This window comes from Microcebus murinus, chromosome 7 (assembly GCF_040939455.1).
Source record: "Microcebus murinus isolate Inina chromosome 7, M.murinus_Inina_mat1.0, whole genome shotgun sequence".
NCBI classification, from domain to species: domain Eukaryota; kingdom Metazoa; phylum Chordata; class Mammalia; order Primates; family Cheirogaleidae; genus Microcebus; species Microcebus murinus.
This window is the reverse complement of record NC_134110.1, coordinates 59997300-60002060: the sequence shown is the minus strand read 5'-3', so window position 1 is coordinate 60002060 and position 4761 is coordinate 59997300. Positions and strand designations below refer to the sequence as shown.

The following is a 4761-nucleotide window of genomic DNA, read 5'->3' as shown; positions in this document are numbered from 1 at the left end:
GCTGCTCCCCATCGCTCCCATCACCGCCTGAGCTCCGCCTCCTGGCAGACCGGCAGCGGCATTAGATTTCTCGCAGCTCCAGCCCTACTGTAAACCATGCATGGGAGGGATCTAGGTCACGTGCTCCTTACGAGAATCTAATGCCTGATGCTCTGAGATGGAGCTGAGGGGGTGATGCTAGCGCTGGGGAGCAGCTGCGAGTGCAGGTTACCATTAGCAGAGAGGTTTGACTGCACAGAGACCATAATAAATCACTGTCTCCCCTCAGCCCCAGATGGGACTGTCTAGTTGCAGAAAAACAAGCTCAGGGCTCCCACTGATTCTGCATTATGGTGAGTTGTATAATTATTTCATTATCGATTACAATGTCATAATAATAGAAATAAAGTGCACAATAAATATAATGCACTTGCATCATCCCAAAACCATGCCCTCACCCTCCCCACCCTGGTCTGTGGAAAAGTTGTCTCCCATGAAACCAGTCCCTGATGCCAAAAAGGTTGGGGGCCACTGCTCATGCCCATTCTGCAAGTGACAAACTGAGTGTCTGCAAGACTAAGGGACCTGTCCGAGTTGTCACTACTAAGGTACAGAGCTACGAGGGGAGTTCGGATATGACTTTGAAACTCCAGCTTCCTCCAGCCAACACACCAAGGCCCACCATTTGGAACGGACTCTGACCGGGCTTGCCCTGGCGTCCTCAGTCTGCTGTCCCACTCCAGCGTGAAAGTCTCCCACCTCCTTAGCCAGGGAGGCCCGGAAGAGAAAGTTTGAGCTGACCCCGACAAAGCTTCACCCATACAACCCTTAGCGTTGCCGGAGTTTCTCTCACACGTGATCTTATTTGACCCTCACTCCTGCGCTGGAGGTGAGCGCAGCAGGGATGATCCTCAAGTCCACTTTACAGCGGAAGCAACTGAAGCTCTGAGAAGCTAAGTGACTTGCCCAGGGTCACAGAGCCAATGAACTGGCCCAGGGAAAACTAGACTCCAGCTCTTCTGTCTTTAAGACCAGCACGTTTTCCTAACTCATTCCTGATTAGGGTTTGGATGACCTGGTATGGCTAGAGGCAACCACGTTAGTGACAGAGCAGGTGGCAGGAGCCACCCTTTAATGGCATAAGGCACTTAGGAAGATGTTGAAATGCAACTGTTGATGTAAGTGTTAGTTATCACCATTATTAGTGTTGTGCAAAAGTGTTGTGTACTCTGTGAGTCAAAAATCAGGAAACACTATCTGGCAAGTTCAGATTTTAGTGGGAACAATTTTTTTTTTTAAATCAGGATTAAATTGGAGACCCGTCTGTATTTATCTCAGTTTTGAAGTAACTCTCTCAAGCAGATGTCAGTGGGTCACCCAGGGCGGGGCCCCCGAGCAGTGTGATCGCAAGGCCTTCCGACTGGTGAAGTGCTCTCTCTCCTCCAGCTGGTCCTGTGACCTTGGAAGGCTTGTTCTGTCCTGTTGGGAGGGGTGTGGCTGGGAACCAGCTCAGGCTCTGCAGGGTAAGACCTTGGGTGAGAGGGGGGCTGAGCACATGACTCAGAGGATAATTGCTGCTTGCCACATGTCCTCAGGGAGTTTTGACTCACCTGTCTTGGCCAAATGAGATTGTTAAGAGGCCTGAGAAAGAGAACAGAGCTGGAAAACCAAGAGGCAGATTCCCAGGCTATTAGAAGCAGCTCCTGGGGCCCCAACACCCCAGGAAAGTGCAGGGGGACCCTGCAGCCCCCAGCTGTCCATCCTCAGCTAACCTACCTGGGCCGGCGTCAGAACTCCGGAAGAGGGTACCGTGGCACAGTTGGCCCTTAATCTGATCACAGTGGAGCTGGGAGGCAAGACAAACATGCAGGGACAGTGGGGAGCAGTGCACGGCCCAGTCACGGCCTCTGGGTAACCCCTCACTACAAGGAGTGGGCACGCACAGCTGGAGTGTGAGGGCGGCCCTGCAGGCTCTGTTGGGGTGTAGGCTTATCAGATGGGGAGGGCCTTCGGATCTAAGCCACAATATACAAAATACAATTCTCCTATCCAAGTACTAACCAGGTCCAACCCTGCCCAGCTTCAGAGACCAGAAGAGATCGGGTGCATTCAGGGTGGTACAGCTATAGACCAAAATACAATTCTAACTAGAGCAAAAGAGGAATTTATTGGCCACATATAATCAGTGTGTGAATGACGGTGAGTAAAGGTTGAATGGATAGAGATATAAATTGACAAATAGCTATCCACAAATCAGAAAGTGACAAATATTAAAGGTCAGAACAAAGTGCTATAATGCAGAAAGTGGTCACACCTGGTTGGAGATGGAGAACCATCTCCCAGCGGAAACTCACACAATGGAAGGAATGACTGGGTAGGAACTCAGGAGGTCTCTAGATGGAAACCAGCAATTTGGTGGCCCTAGGGCTCTTGGAGGATTTGCCCCCAGGAGTGGAATTCTCAGGCAGAGAACCGATTGGCTTATCTGGGGCCAGGGGTCCAGCCCGGAGGACAGGGGTTCTTTGATTGGCAACTCCGGTGGAATGAGATGAGTTCTCTAAAGGAGAAGAAGAGGTGATCATTCCCTAGAACAGGGGGCAGCAGCAGGGGATTCTGGGAAGGCAAAACAACAGACATCTGCGCAGGAGATGAGAGGAGGGTGAGGGCTTGAAATTAGGCAACTCTCTGACTAAGGAAAGAGCTGAGTCATGGTGGAGACTCTGGCAGGGAGGAAATGGGCCTGGCCAGAGCCCAGGGCAGGTGTCGGAATAGTGGACACCTACTGCATTGTTTTATCTGCCTGGAAGTCACACCCTCCACCCCTCCCTCAGTCTGAGAAATTTTTCTCTCTCCTTTCCCACCCAAGCCTGTATCTCTAAGATCACCTTGGAAGCTGCTCTGACATCCTGTCCTAGAGGATCAATCCAGGGTGGCACTGGACTCAGCCTGGGCCAACTGTGGTACTCAGCTCTTCATGCAAAACCCTTCTCTAGTAGGTCCCTAGACAAGTTTGAATTGCATTTCTGTCCCTTGCAGTTGTCTAAATTAAGGGTCCTATCTAATGCACAGTTCTTGCCCTCCCAGAGCTCAAAATAAAGCAAGGAGACCCAAATTATAAACATGAGTAGAAGACAATGTGAGTATACTTAGCCCATATTTATATTTGTCCCCATAAGTGAATACATGGGTACACAGGTAAACACCTAGACATAAGTGCAGGTCACATGCATGCATTTATGTATGGCGGCTGGAAATAGATGAGATGTAGCAGAAGAAGGGCATTCCAGGAGAGAGAACAGCTTGAGCAAAGAATGGACCTAGGAAGGTTCTTGACAATTTTAGAGAGTTTCCCCCAGCTTGACGGGAGGGTAGCACACATGACAGGGAGTGACTGGAGAAGTGGCAAGAATCTGCTGGAGATGAGCCTCACGCATATTGTGAAACAGTTTGGACTTCATTCTCAGGCCTGGGGAGCAATGGGGAGCTGTGTTTGAGGAACAGCACACGGTGGTGGCTGGTGGCATGGAGATGCAAGCAGTCAGGTGATCAGGCCAGTCAGGTGCATGTGGGGACAGCCCCAGAGCTAATGCCGGCACAGAGGGCAGGCACCAGGGGCTGTGTCTGCAGACGTGCTGGCGGTCACGGCCAGCAGCTCCAGAACTGCTGGTGGCAGGAGGCTGTCTGGGAGGGGAGGCCAGGGCAGTGGCGGTACTAAGGAAAGGGGAAAGCCAAGAGCAGGAAGTGGCAAGTTGCTGGCAAGTAGGACACGAGCAGAACTGATTCTGGAGCTCTGGACTCTCACTGGGTCTTTGTGTCACCTTGGAGTGAGCTCGCAGGACACCCCAGATCCACTTAAAGGGACCTGAGCTGGACAGGAGCACAGTCATGTTATGATAGCTACGATGTCACTAGGTAGCAGGAATTTTTAAGCCCCATGATAATCTTATGAGATCACTGTGGCCCCTCACTGACTGGGACGTCAGTATGTAGCCCATGACTGTATATACATTTACTGCATCATTTGTTAACTAGCTACATGTATATTTCAATGGATTTCCCCAACTTATTTGAGTATTCCTCAATAGAGGGATAAGTAGATTATTTCTCATTTTTCCTATGCTTCAATAAACATTCTGGAACAAAGGTATTTGGATATGCCATATGCAAGATATATATGTTTTTTTTTCATGTCAGATGAGTAATGTGCCAATGTAGTAACAAGAATTGAGGGAGGCACATTTCACACATATGTGTGAAAACCCAATCATCATGCTTGTGAACTACAAAAGGATCAAGATATATTTCTAATAATGATCAAATGGTATGCACATTTCCAGTGTAGTAGATACTGCCTAATTCTCTCCAGAAAGGATGTACCAATCTATGCTCCCAACAAAAGTGTATAAAGTACCTATTTTCTTACCAACACTGGATGTCGACAATCTTTTAAAATCTTTGTCACTGTGATATTTCATTGTTCTTTTAACTTGTATTCCTTTGATTATTAGTGAGGTTGATCATATTTTCATCTGCTTTTTAGACATTTGTTTGTTTTCTCCCACAAATTGTCCACAAAATGAGGTTTATCCATTTTTCTGTAAAGTAGTCTTTTTATTGTTGAATGCTAAGAGCTCTTCATATATTACAGAAGTTTACACCTTTGCATATTCTCTGGGACACCCCCAGTCTGTGTGTGTATTTCTCTCTCTTTCCCTTTTTTTTTTGTTTTTTTTTTCTTTCTTATTAAGAGTTTTAACTTTTCACATAATCATACTTATCAAT

General features: G+C 48.0%; 1 non-coding gene across 1 annotated transcript; it reads right to left on the bottom strand.

The window, feature by feature from the left end:
- Positions 1 to 4167: 4167 nt before the first annotated feature.
- LOC142872242 (small nucleolar RNA U13) lies at positions 4168 to 4271 on the bottom strand. Its single transcript, XR_012920456.1, has one exon. It is a non-coding gene; the product is annotated as a small nucleolar RNA U13 (small nucleolar RNA).
- Positions 4272 to 4761: the final 490 nt, after the last annotated feature.